Genomic DNA, 15,523 nt, shown 5'->3' with positions numbered 1-15,523 from the left:
TCTTTGTTGTGCAACTTATAAGCAATGGTGTGGCTTCTAGGCCCAAGGATGTCATTGTTCCTCTGTCTTCATCCCTCATCAGACAAATTACTGAGTAAAACACCTCTTTGGTATGTACGTGACCAGGCTTATGCAACAGCTGCAGTGTCCACAGAGGTCGCATACAAAAAAAAATACAGGGCATAAACAAAATGTCCTACATGGACAGTCTCAAATCCCTATCCCTGTACTTAGTTGCCAACAGACTTCTGAGAGGCAGTCTATGCTTGGTCTACAAAGCATCCACTAATCCTACTCTGACAGACCTGTTGCACATCTGCAAAACAAATAACATCAGAATCACCCAATCTAGGGATCTAAACATTGTCTGCAACATAAATAGGACTTTTTGGAGGGACATGTTTGTGTCTCACAGACTGCCCCTAATCTGGAATACGCTTTCTGTCCTTGAAAAGCAGACTTCTTCCATAACCCAATCCAGTTGTAACTTGGACCAATGGATGGGGAATTAGATACTTACCCCTGGTCTATCACCTATGTCCTTAGTGACAGAGGTAGTCTGCAAATGCTTGACTACCCAATACCCTTAAAATAACCCCAGGGTATTAAAGCTTGACAAATGCATTTGGGAAGCATGGCTAGGCCTACAAAGACCTCCTGTGGTGATTAGCTTAATAACGACTTATGAAACTTGGAATGCATATTGATTCTAGAATATTAGTAAGGCAATTATTTACAGTGTCTATTCACAATTGTAAACAAACCTACCAGAGAATAGAAAATTACATATTTTTATTGTTCATAAGTAGATGATTGTAAACATCAACTGGGCCTGTATTCAATCTCCAACAAACTCATTTAATATTAACCTTTACAATTTCTCTCAACTAATCAACTCAGTAACTCGCCCTGCAAAAAACCTCTCCAGTGGAAGTATACTGGATTGGATTCTTGTCTCCCATCCTCACTATTTCTCAAACAGTGGCACCCTTCCAGACTCCCTTAGTGATCATTCACCCATATTCACTAACCGACTTCCCACTGTCCTTCAACAAACCCACAACTACATTACTATCCGTGACCAGAAAAAGTTCAATCCAACTACCTTTGTAAATTCTTTACAAGCAATTAATTGGAACTGTCTAAAAACACTACCACTAGACATGGCAGTGTCACACTTCAATACAACATTCTTAAAACTACTTGACTCACAAGCTCCCTTAAGGACAAAGAGAGTAAAACAAAATCAGCCCCCTGGCTCTCTAAACATACTCTTGCTATGATGAGACATAGAGATAAAGTCTGGGCACGCTACCAGAAACTTAAGACAGACCTGCTCCTTAACGAATATAAAATGCTTCGAAACAAAGTAAAGAAACTCATCACTTCTGATCGACAAAACTATTTCTCTACACTCCAAAGCCATAACATAAACAACCCTCAGAAATTCTGGAAAGGGATCTCTAGTCTCCTTCGTCCTAGTACACCAGCTACTCCCACCCCTGACTCAAATGCCTCTGAACCTGATCTGGCCACCCAATTTAACTCATTTTTTATTGACTCTATTTCCAAATTGACCTCTTCATTCTCCAACCCCACCATATTCTCTAACACCCCCTCACCCCCCCCTCACACTCTATCTTTCCCCACTTCTTCTTCCTCCTTCCCACCCTCTAGCCCCTCTACCTCTTCTACTACCCAACCTTCACCCCAAACACCTCCACCTTCCAACTCTTCCAACTCCACTATCCTCTCATTTAATCCCATGCCTACATCTACTATAAAGAAACTCCTTCTGAAATTGAAACCATGTACCAACGCCCTGATAATATCCCTTCCTACTTTCTTAGCATAGCTGCTGAAACACTTGCATATCCCATTAGCATCTTAATTAACCGCTCCCTCAAAGAATGCACAGTTCCCCAAATTTGGAAACAGGCATATATTATTCCCCTCCACAAAGGGGGCAACAACAACAACGTCACTAACTTCCGTCCTATAGCCATTCTGTCCCCCATTTCTAAAATCCTAGAAAAATGTGTCCATCTTCAACTTCTCCCTCATCTCCTAGAAAATCATCTAATAACTCCCACACAGCATGGCTTCAGACCTAATCACAGCACTATGACTGCCCTCCTCTCCTTCCTTGAAACAGTAAATAGAGCTCGTGACTCTGGCCTGTATGTTTCTACCTTACTTCTCGACCTTTCCAAAGCCTTTGACACCATCTCACACAGCCTGCTCTTAACTAAACTCTCAGAACTTAACATTTCTTCCTCCTCCCTACACTGGTTCTCTAGTTACCTATCCAACCGAACTCAAGCAGTAAAATGGAAAAAGCTACCTCCTCATTCCTTAGTACCCCACAGGTGTTCCACAAGGCTCCATTCTAGGTCCCATTCTCTTCAACATATTTATAAATGACTTCCACAAATCAATCCCATTCTCTAACATCATCCAATATGCAGACGATTCAACTATCATCTGCTCATCCACCTCTATCACCACATTTCAAAAACTAACTCAAGATGCTTTCTCTACAACAGAGCAATGGATGTTAAATAATCACCTAGCTCTCAACGCCTCCAAGACCAAGCTTATGATATTTTCTCCTTCTAAAACTACTTCTCTCAATATGAATACATTTTCTATCAGTAGCCAAAATAACTCACCCCTAGAAATGGTTTCAGAGACCAAACTACTTGGGGTACAAATTGACAACCAACTTAAATTTACCTCTCACTTACAAAAAAATATCAAAAAAACCCATCAGAAACTTGGCATGCTTTATAGACAAAATGCCTACCTTACCTCTGCTACTAAAATAACTCTCGCAACTTCCTTCCTTATCCCCTCCCTTCTCTATGGCGCCCCACTCCTAACTAATCTTCAGTCCTCTCTCAAAAAACAACTTTCCTCTTGCTACAACAAAATTGCAAAATTCGCCACCAGCCACAAGTCTTCCACCCACCACTGTCTTTCCCTCCAGAAACTAAAATGGCTAGAACTTCCCAATCAGTTAACTTATACTCAACTAACTCTAGCCCATAAGCTTATTCTCAACCCCTCCCTCTGTCCTTCCCTCTCTACTGCCTTTAAAATGCACCTACCCAATAGAGTATTAAGATCAAACAATCAAAACCTACTCAAAGTCCATAAACCTATACATCCCCAGGCAAAACCTTCTATCCTTCAACCTAGCTCGCCTCTGGAACTCCCTTCCTCCACTCATCCGCACCACCTCCAGTCACTCTGCTTTCAAAAAATCTCTTTATACACATCTAGCTTCCCAGTGGGAATGCTCATGCTCCCACCCTACATAACCTACTCTACTCCTTCTCACACCCCTCCTTGCTCTGCTCACATCTTTAATATAACCTGAAAATTCTATAGAATTTATTAAACAAGTCCTTATGTTTCTTCCTCCCCCACTATATTATGTCTTTGTATCTCCTCTTCCTTTTACTAACTATGTTTTCCTAACTTTTCTGTATAAATGGAAATTTTCACTGTGCTGAATAGTTAATATGTTTTTCTGTACAATGTATTTAACTGTATACCTGCTATACTATTTGATATTGTCTTCTTTCTACTATATGTTGTACCTATTATGTAACTTTGAATGTATTTTGGAGCTTTTCTCCCCAGGACTCCATTGAAAACGGGTTCATCTGGCCCAATGGACTATCCTGGTAAACCAACTGCAATAAATAAATAAATAAATAAGATGATTGTTACTTCATGTCAAGTTTTATCATCTTTAATATGTGATGATTATTGGGTTAAACTACTGCTAATTAATTCTATATAAACCTATGCAGACAAAACCAGTAACAGATTTTTGGAAGCTAACTGGTTACTATGTAAAGCTATCTGAAGTGATGTATTCAATGGAAAGATGGCAGAAGGAATGTGGCAAGTTTCCAAAGAGAAGTTCTTTGAATTAAAAAAATATATATATATTTAACATCAGAATCTAGACGCACAAGGTCAGGAGAGTATATTTTCATAAGAACAAGATACTCAATTAAGATGAGAGATAAAAGATATAAAAAGCTGAGGTGAAGTCAAACTATAACTTTCAAAACTGAAATAAATAAACGTTCTTAGTATATTGGCAGACAGGAAGGGCGTTATTGCCCATGCCCAAAATATTTGTGTGCATAACTTAATGCATGCATCACTTTGCACTGCATGACAGCAAGTAATATTATGTGATCTTCTGTAGCAACTAATTAAGGAATTCATACAAATTAATGTGAGATGAGCCTCATTCAGTAGAAATAATCAAACTAGTTTAAAACTACTGTGAAAAAGTGTCTGGTATAAATATCGGATTTTTACCCTCCAAATATGTTAAAAGCTAGCGGAACACGTTTGCCTCTATTTTCACAAACTTCATCATAATTTTCCTAGCTATAGCATGTTTTTTTTTCACTGCTCACTTGTTATTTGTCATTCTACTTATTTTAGAAGATGATCATTACAGCTTTAGACTACTTTTATACCAAGATGTGAAATGTTCCTGACTAATCTATGATTTATATTACTGTCCATATCAATACCTTTACCTATATATTGTTCAGATACTGAAATATTTTGACCTGCATATACTGAAGACAGAATAAGATGCTGCATTGCCATGTATAGTGTCGCATTATGAGATCTGACTTATACAGCTTAAGGTTTTTACTTTGAGCAATGGAAATGGAGTCACCACATGAGCACCAGGAAACATTTAGGTGCAGATTCAATAAACCCTATACAAGCCACTAAAACGAGGTGCATGTCGTGGCACAATGTGCACATGGTTGCGCCCTGATTTGTATTCAGTAAGCATCTCTAATGGTGGGTAGAACTGCACTAACATGGTCGATACTAAGTAGCTGAATTGTATGCTAATCAACCAATCCAAGATGGAGGAGCTATTCAACAAGCTATAAAGCAACCATATGGACCCAGTGCTGGTTTTCCCTGTGTATTGCAAAAACCTATTGGAATATAGCCATGGAAAGGAGTCTACACAGAAAGAATGTTAGGGGCTTAAAATGATTTGTATGTGAAGGAGGCTGAAGTCTATGCTGCTCCTGCTAATAGACCAAGGCTAAGAAGGAGAAGAGTTTGCAGACCCCATTTAACTTATCACAATCTGTATGAGGTGGAAATTATAGAGCATTATACAATGGATAGAGACACATTACAGGAACTCTGCAACCTCTGTTGACCTCAACTCAGACCAAGGGCAAAGAGAGGGAAACAATACCGGTGGAGACAAAAGGTATGTGTAGCACATTTAGCTACAGGAGCTTTCCATAGATGAACAGGGGACATGCTGAGGGTGTCACACGCATCATCATCGTCCAGGATCCTCTATCAGATCCTGAATGCTATACTCCAACTTGCCAGGGACCACATATATTTTGTCTGTACACCTGAGAACAGGGCCTCAAATATGCAAGAGTTCTATCCTGCAGCACACTACCCTGAACTACTGGACGCCATAGATTGTACATATATATATGTATATATATATATATATATATATATATATATATATATATATATATATATATATATATTTATATATAAGTCAAAGCACCCCTTGAGGGACAAGGAAGGGTCTACATAAATAGAAGGGCTTTCACTCCATTAGCTGCGAAGTCATGTGTAACGCTAAGGGATTCATCTTGAATGTGTGTGCTGGCAACCCAGGCAGTTATCATGACACACCTGTCTGGCACAACTCTGAACTTTATTATATGTTCACTAGGGGTAATATCCTACAGGGTAATTTACTAGGAATGCTGGCTATGCATTGGAAGCATGGATGATGGCACCTATCATAAATGTACACACACCCACTGAAGAATGCTATAATGAGGCACATGCTCAAACCAGAAATATCATACAGCATGTGTTTTGCCTGCTAAAGTTCCAGTTCTGGTGCCTAGCTACATCTGGAGGAGCCCTGTAGTACAATCCCCATAAATGTACTGAAATCTTCACTGTCTATGCTATGGTTTACAACATCATCCTGAGAAAACAACTTCAGTGTTTCAGTGTTTTGCCTGCTAAAGTTCCAGTTCTGATGCCTAGCTACATCTGGAGGAGCCCTGTAGTACAATCCCCATAAATGTACTGAAATCTTCACTGTCTATGCTATGGTTTACAACATCATCCTGAGAAAACAACTTCAGCAGGATCAAAGAGGTGAAGGGACACATATCCCACCACCACAGGCAAAGTCACTACAGCCACATGCAGGTGAGGAGTCAGAGGGGAGACCAGCAGCTGCTGTAGGTGCAGGAAGATGTAGACATGCTCAATATGCCCTCACATTGGCTAAGAGGCAATGCATAGCACACTCACTCACCACCTAAAGGGCTAAAACCTTATCCTGCACACATACACACAGTCACACTGATGCCAGGCAAAGCTTACAACCTTTACCTACCCATGTAATGACTGTATAGTTCTAGCATCTGACAGATATGGCCCTGAAATAAGACTGTAGCAACTGCTAGATTTACAAGGTTAAGTGTTGAACCTGGAATAGAACAAAACATGTGTAATAATACAAATGAATGTCATAGATTTGAATAGTGTTACTTGGTAATGTAAGTAAGTAAAAAGTGATTGATTTTTACAGCAGTAACTTCAAGGCATGACAGCAGTAAAGACCTGTGTCCTGTATTAAATAATAGGCCTCAGACATCAAAGATTACACATTCACACTTTTCAAAAGTAGTGATGGTCGCCGAACGTCCTCAGTTTGGCCTCATGCTTTTGTACTGGCAAATCATTATAAAGGAAGTTAGAAATTAATGACACACATTCCAGTTCCAGACTTCATATCCCTCAGAAAAATCTTAAAAATATTGATGCAAAAACTGTTTGATTCTATCAACTGTCACTAAATATTTAAATAGTCTCCTTATTGTTCAACCTTTGTCCCACTTTTCTATGGCTTGGTCCAGCTTTTTGCTGTAAGAGTGTGGGAGGCATGTACACAGTACAAAAACCTGTAAATAAGGAAAACAATTAGCAAAACAGCATCACAAACACAGATATTTTAAGCACGAAGTCAGCTATGCAGCCTGAGCATCAGAGACTAAGCTTATGTATCCCTGAATCAAAAAGATAGAAGACAAGAATGTGGCATAGCTATCATTACTTACACAGGGTGTTGTAGTGGGGGGAAGGAAGCCTTCGCTGACACAAAAGGTAAGTGAGTGCATGTGAGAAAGAAAGAGAAACAGGTAGAAATGTGGATAAAATATCAAATGTACACTGAGACAGAATGAGTTTTAAGCATCATGACTGAACCATGTAACTGCTGTGTGGGTGTCTGTATGGGCACTCCAGGTCAAATTGTTGTGTGAGTGTTTGCAAGAACACAGCCAAGCTCTGAGCTAGCTCTACATCCTGATATGTCAGACAGGTGCAAGTCATGCACAGTATAGGTGGCAGTTCATCATCCTCGTACCCAGCCATGAGAACTAAGTTGCACTGCCACGTCCACACCACTGGTCAGATGGACTGCTGCTACCTAAACATCACTGATGTCTGCTGGATGAGCTCTTCTCATGAGTAAGTTCAGTACCATCCCATGACCCCATGGTCTGCCTCATCTGGGTGTGGACACCTCAACCACTGACGGAGCTGTGAAAGTAGTGCCACTACAGGAGTGTGATCAGGCACGGCCACATTGGCTAACATCAGATGATGTGGCTCACTTACTCCAACGTGGATACCATCCCCTCCCAGCATATAGGTTCATAGGTTCATACTAGGCTATATGCCCTAGGGCATTTATAAGCCTAGATAGAGTGTGTTTGGCTTTCGCCACCCATTTTAAATTAATTTTGCTATGCCCTTTTTTGAGGTTAGTATACTGTGCCTCTGTCTAACAGTGACACAGAAGTGATACCCAGGGTAAACCTACACTCTCCCATCCACTCCTCAAGATTCCTCTTGAAGAGAGTCAATGAGGGACTCTGCCTAACCTGGACTGGGATTTTATTCCAGAGTGAAGGGAGCCCCTGGGTTATGAATCTGTCCCTCCAGCATGTCCTATTTATTTCAGTGCTGAGGTTCAAGTCTCTCGAGCGCGTAGCTCGATGGGATTTGGATTTTCTGAGGTGCAGCATATCCATTAATTCCAGGTTGGACATGGCTTTATACGTCAGGCACAGATCGCCTCTGATCAGGCAGTATGCCACTGAGTAGAGCTGGAGTTTCTTTAATAACTGGGCAGCATATGGCATCTGTTTGAGCCCTTTGATCCTCTTGGTGAGGTACTTTTGGGGTCTTTCCAGTGGCTGCAGGTGTCTGGTAAGGTACATCCCAAAAAGGGCATTGTACTCAATTATGGGCCTGATAAGGGATGAGTAAAGAGGCACGTTGACCTCCCCTGATCTAGATGTAAATCCCTTCATGATTAGGTGGGCTATATAAAATGTTTTTCTAACCACTTTGGCCATGTGGTTGTCAAATAAGAGATTGCTATCAACTTGGGTCCCCAGGTCCCTAATTACTTCTTCTGTACTAATGGATTACCACCTATGTGGTAATTTGTGGGCACTTTGTTTCTGCCAAAGGGGATGACTATGCACTTTTTGGCATTTAGCTTGAGGCCATGGCTCTGGCACCAGTTGTCTGTTTCTAAGAGGCCCTTTTGGAGGATGCTTGTGTCGGCTGGAGAGTCAATTATGGCACCCAGTTTGAAGTCATCTGCGAACTTTGTCAGCCACAGTCCTTCCGTGTTGACCTGTACCTCTGAGAAATATTTACCAAACAAGAGAGGCCCCAGGACTGAGCCTTGTGGGACGCCACTTTTAACTGGTTTGGAGTCTGACATGGCTCCAGCAAATCTAACCATGTGGGATCTGTCCTTGAGCCAGTTTGCAACCCATCTAGTGACATAGGGGTTTATATTTAAGCTGATGAGCTTATCTATAATGCCCGAGTGTGGTGTTGTATCAAAGGCTTTTGCGAGGTCCATGTAGGCTGTGTGGACCACCTTCCCCTCATCAATGGCCTTGGTGACTGTTTCAAAGAAATCAACCAGGTTTAAGAGGCAGGATCTGCCCTTAACAAAGCTGAACTGGGTAGGATCCAGTGTCTGTAGGTCCCCAGTATCTTTATTTATGAGGTCCATGATGATCCTTTCCATAGCTTTGCAGACCAAGCTAGTCAGGCTTATGGGGCGATAGTTTCCAGGATTCGTTGAGGCACCACCTTTGTGAAGAGGGACCACTGTTGCTGTACGCCACTCTTTGGGTGCATATCTTGTAGTAAGGCTGAGACTGAACAGTAGTTTTATGTTTGGGTTTAGCTCTTCTTGGAGTTCATGTAGGATGCAGCCCGGGACACCATCTGGTCCCATTGATGCTGTGTTTTTTGCTTTGGAGAGGGCGGCTCTTACCTGAGCATCTGAGATGTCAGAGGGGCAGCACTCTGCTGGGATAGATATTTGCTGTTTTGGTGGGGAGGGGGGGAGTTTGCGCTGAACCTGTCAGCTAGGATGTTGGCAATGTCTGTGGGTTCGATGTATTTTTTGTCATTTTGGAGTAATTCTGAGCATATCTGGGAATTCCCACCCAGGTTCCTAACATAACTAAAGAAAGCCTTGTGATCATCCTTAGTGTCCTGTGCAATTTTTCTCTCGAAGCTGGCCTTAGACAATTTTATGAGTGCCCGTAGTTTTTTGCTAATACTGATCAGAGATGCCTTCCCTTTTTGGGATTTTGCTCTATCATGTAGTAGCTTCCTCCTTCTATTGTATAGTTTGTTTATGGCTGGGGTCCACCAGACAGCAAGTCTGCCTTTGGAGGATTGGGTCTTGGTTTTATTTGGGATTGCATGATCCATGCATTCCTGAAGGTGTTCATAGAATGCGTTTATAAAGGATTCTGCGGTCTGGGCCGTATTTTCCACAGGCTTGAGGGCTTTGAAGGGTTCCACCTCAGTTTTGAGGAGTGTGAAATTTGCTTTAGAGAAGTTTTTCACTGTGGTTTTCTGAGCAGGGGGTGGGGTCGGGATGTGAATATCCAGTGAGATTAGTTTATGGTCTGATCTTACCAGTGAGGGATATACTTCTGGTCTGGAGCATAGAGTCCCCATGTTGGTGATGATCAGGTCCAGTATGTTTTCCCCTCTTGTGGGAGTGGTAAGAAGTTGTTCCATAGCATTTGAGTTTATAAACTCTAGGAACCTTTGGGCTAGGGTGTTGGAGCTAGAGTAATGCTCCCAGTCTATGTTTGGGTAGTTGAAGTTGCCCAATATAATGGTGTTTGGAGAGACCTTCATATTTTCCAGTGTTCTCAGGAAGGCCGAGTGGGGTTCCTGGGTTTGTTAGAGTGGTCTGTAGCAGGCTATAAACTGGAAGGCAGTTTTACCCACTGTTAATTGCACATGGATAGTCTCTGATGCTTCATGCTGTGCCACCAACTGGGAGGTGTGGGTATCTTTGACGAATATTGATACTCCCCCTTCTTTTGTGGTTCGGTCCAAGTTTTGGGGCCGAAAAGCATGGTATGAGGTATAACCTGGTAGTGCTGGGGTGCTCTCGGGAACCTTGAACCAGGTTTCGGTTACTGCGCAGATATCGATGTTCTCCATGCTAAGGAGAGTTTTGAGTGCATGCATCTTGAGGTTTAGACTTCTGGCATTGAGTAGCATTACTCTTAGTTTCTTATCCCTTGTGATACCTATGGAGGTGGGTTTGTCTTTTGAGCCTTGCCTAAAAAAGGCACTATGGGGGAAGCAAGAGCCTTTGCCAATATCCAAAAGCCCAGGGGTGACAGGTGCAAGCCATCCCTAGCGAAGCATCGTGACTTGTCGAGCATGTCATCCCAGGCTGACAGGAATTGGATCCCCTTTGAATGACACCAATACTTAAGCAAATTGTTGAAATTGATCATCTTGTTTTCATATTGTGGCATCATTCTTGGTGAGGGTAAGATGCTACTCAAGGTCAGGGTCATACCGGCCTGGGCTACATGCTCAGAGAGCTCATCTATGTCTCTTTTCATGTAGTCCAGGGAGGTACATCTCAGGTCATTCACACCAGCATGGGCAATGACCGAGTCATATTTGTTCTTACCTTGGAGTGACCTGAGTGCTTCTGTTATGTGGCGGATCCTAGCATCCGACAGGCAGCTCACCATGACCTTCTCCTTTTTCAGCCTGGTGAGCGGGACATCAGTGTGCCTGATGATAGAGTCACCTATTACAAGCGTATCAGGTGTGTTGTTTAGCCTTAAGGGCTGTGACTGGTCGGCACACTGGCTTTGTGAGCTATGTGTTGCATGTGTTTTGTTTTGGGGTAGCGGTTGCTTGGGTGTTGCTTTGGAGGTCTCTGCTGCTTAGGCAGATTTTTATTTAGAGCCTCCAAGTATGTTTTTGTGTGTTTATGTGTTTGGTTTGCTGTCATGGTAGGTCTATGTGAGACTGGAATTGTAGTGAGTGTGGTTTCCTTCTCCTCCTGACTGGTTACGCTAGTACTGAGTTGAGAGAGCTTAGCCTCCAGTTTGGCTATATGGTTGCATCTCTCACATGCATTGGAATTTGTTGGGAGGAGGAGAGGGTTGTCTGTGTACATGAGGCAGTTGTAACATTGCCTCAAGATTCCCGGATTCACCAGCTAGACCAGAGAGGAGATTGACAACTGACCTTTGGACATGCTAGAATAGTATTGAAAATTCCTTTATAATTGAAAAAAAGGGCAATGGGGAACAAGGTACTCAAGGGGAGTTTGTGAGGGTGTAGTTCTTTTAATTTTTTAGTGCTGACTTATATAATTGCTTTAGTGAGCAAGTGCCAGGTAACTTAAATGCAATGTGTTACAGGTAACTTAAATGCAAAAACGACAAACAGTAACTTTCTTTCAAGTGAAACAAGGAAATAAGTACAGTAAGCAATGCAGATATCACTAAGGATCCACAGAAGCGCTGAAAAGCCACTTTTTAGGTGGAATTAGCATTTCTGGGAAATAACAAGCAAACAAACAACAAGCATACAAACAAAGCTAGATTCAGCAGGCCTGGATCTAGTCTATGCTACAGCAAACAAGGTGTACCAATTTCAGTAAGAAACAGTTCAAATATGCAGGCACTATAAGGCTTTAACCAGAAATTCACAGCTCAGAAGGGCAGAGTCCAGCCTCTCCTCCCACAAGAGTGCAGACCACGAACTGGCCTGAAGCCAAGTGCTTAAACCAGAACTAATACACTTTTAGAATAACAGACACTGAGCCCTTAATCAGCAGTTCCCAACTTAGAAGGATGTAAACTACCTGTCCTGCCATCATAGACACTGCCCATTCCAATATGTCATTCATCCAATCCATTGAACTGGTAACATGGTGGAAGCAGTCACACATGTCAGCCTGTGCAACATCTACAACTCTAAGCATTTCCTCAGAGGCCCAATTGGAATGTGCCTTCATCTCCATGACAGCCCTAAAGATATGCCAAGTGGCATGGAAAGACACACCTGGATCAGGTGGAGGATGGACAGTAAGCATCCTCTGATCCACTGTAACAACCCTCCTGCTTAGCACCTCACTCACACTTTGGCTAGGCCAGAGTCAACAGGCACTGAAACTACTGTAACCACACTAACATGGTCAAGTGCCTCACACTTCATCTGTCCAGTATCTGATGGCTCACTGGAATGGGTTGGTGTAGGCTGTGTCCAATGGATTTTACAGAGTATGGCTGAATGTCAACCTCAGTGTCAGATTCAACCTCTGCACCCCCAAACTGTACCACTGTTTGGCCACCTTCATCATCAGAGTCTGCTGATCTTCTGACATCAGGTGGTAAGAATCCTACACTACCACTGCCAGGATCACCTCCGATAATAAGCAATAAACACAGGAAAGAAGTTAGTAATGACACTACTACAGATCAATATATGCTAACAAAGAAACAGTGGTGCCACTATTAGAGGCAGTACAACAATACACTGACACCCATTTCACACATAAGTCTAAAATAAATATTTCTATGAACTGTTCATCAGTACTGAAATAAAAGTGTTTAACTTACCTTGTGCAGATGACTCCCCAGTTCCTAGGCAGGATGGTCTTGAAAGAAATTAAGCAAAAGGTAAGGACACCATCATCACAATTAACAGTAACACAGGGGGTGGAAATGTTTTGGCCCTTTATATGTCCATTAGCAATACCTGTGACAGAACCTTGGATGACATATCCACCCCAAGTCCACATGTAATGAATCAGAATGTGCTGCTAACTGTATCAACTATCCACCCCCCCAAAAAAAAAAACATTGGTAAACAAACCTAAGTATTTCTGTCAGCATTTTACTATACAAGAAACATTTCACAACTGACAATAGTTAAGCCTACCTGGAAGCTCCTTCTGGGACATACTTGTCCTCCCTGAAGCAGCAGCTCCAACACCAAGCACATGCTGTTGTTAACTTTTCACTGAGCCCTCTGGATCCCTTACAGTGGACAGGAACTCAGCATCTGGTGTCAGTGGTGGCTCTGTAGCAAGCTCCCCAAGTAGCCATCTGTCCACTGGCCAATGCAGCTGCTCTTCTCCGGGCTGATGAAATCATGTCATACCTCTCAACTTCTTATTGGAAGAAATCTGAACAAAGCTTGACAAAATGGGAGGACAAAAGCCCACAAATAGGGACAATTTTTAAATATTGCTCTAATAGACTTAGAATCTTGCTATAGTAAGAGGGTTTGTGTTAATATACATTTTCTGAAGGATTTGAAGTCTGAAACTCAAATGTATGTCTTTATCAAGTGACTTCAATCTTCAGATCATCCCAGTGATTTGTCAGACAACCACATATTTTATAAGGAATAGTCCAAAATATGAGGCAAAAATCTGGGCAGTTGAGAGGTCTGACAGTCAACCTATGAAGCACCTGATTATATAACCTACTATGTCCCCCAACAGCATTCACATCTTCCACTATCTACTGCCAAATTTGCATTCTTCCATGTATATCCCAAGGGCATCTCTCAAGCAAAAAGTCACAATGTCATAAAAAATAATAATTATTAGAACATGTATAAATATATAGAAGCATCCTATGGCTGCAATACATGCTTTCTAATCAAATGCAACATGTTTAAACATGTACAATAAGGTAATAATTGATGGCTGAAATATATATTACATGTGAACAATATACACTGATGTAAATATTATATGTGTATGTATAGACAGATTGTCATTATCCAGTTTATTGCTTTGACGAAACATGTATTGGCAAATGGCCATGAGCATACTTTTCGATTCATGGTCATAGATATGTTCAAACCTAAAATAAGGGAAAGCAACATAAGGAATGGCACAGATAAAAAGGAACTAAACTGGATAATGAGAATGAGGGTAGGTAAAGGTAAAGGCCTTAATGAGAGGCACTCACTTAAACCCATTTTGAGGTCCAGAGGTCTAATTACCAGATAGTACATTTGCCGTTATATTATCTATCTATATATACACATATAATATTTACATCAGTGTATATTGTTCACATGTATATATATTTCAGCCATCAATTATTACCTTATGGTACATGTTTAAACATGTTGCATTTGATTAGAAAGCATGTACTGCAGCCATAGGATGCTTCTATATATTTATACATGTTCTAATAATTTTTATTTGAGCGTGTTTATATATTGATGGCATTCATGTTTCAGCCATTAAGTGTTATCTGATTTCAAAATCAGCAGTAGACATTTAGCTGTGTTGCATTTTTATTTGCAAGAATTGCAGACATAGGATGTGTGTATGAATTCAATAAATCATATACGCTACAGTGATCTAATATTCATGCTTATATTTCTGCCATCAAGTGTTATTTAATTACAACATTAGCAGTAGATACTTAGTAATGATGCAGCTTATATGCATTGTACTAGCCGCAGCTATAGGATGTTTTTTTAAATCTCTTTTGTAGTAATGCATACATTAGATTATTTTAGAATTTATATATAACATTGGATATTTAAAGCTGCTAACACGAATAGATACATAGCAGCTATAAATTTGAATTTGATTTTTATGTAAAGTAGTTAGCTGTATATAATAGGATATGTATACTTTTAATTGTTAATTGAATGATTATTCTTGTACCATGTGATTAATATATAAGGAAGTGTCTTTGCAGTTTAACATTTTTATGGTCTGATGAAGTGGTATGTGAAAGCACTTACTATTAATTGTAGTTTCAGGACAGGATTATTTGACGCCTGGTGGTTGCCTCTTCCTACTCTCTGTTATTGGAATAATTACATATTTATTTGTTATATTTTTTACATATGATACTATGTTTGCAACATGCTATTGCAATTCTTATGGCTGTTTGCTCTGTTGCTTTAAATGTAGGTGGAGATTTTTGCACTTGCTTAATTGTCATGAACTGGTATAAAAGGAGTTTTTTTAAGTTATGATCATTGTCTGATGAAGTGGCTTGGTCCACGAAAGTGCTCACCGTTTGTTTATTGTGGAAATACATTTTTATAT

This window comes from Protopterus annectens, chromosome 2.part0, assembly GCF_019279795.1.
Source record: "Protopterus annectens isolate FY-2018-M chromosome 2.part0, PAN1.0, whole genome shotgun sequence".
Classification (NCBI taxonomy): domain Eukaryota; kingdom Metazoa; phylum Chordata; order Ceratodontiformes; family Protopteridae; genus Protopterus; species Protopterus annectens.
This window is presented reverse-complemented; position numbering follows the sequence as displayed.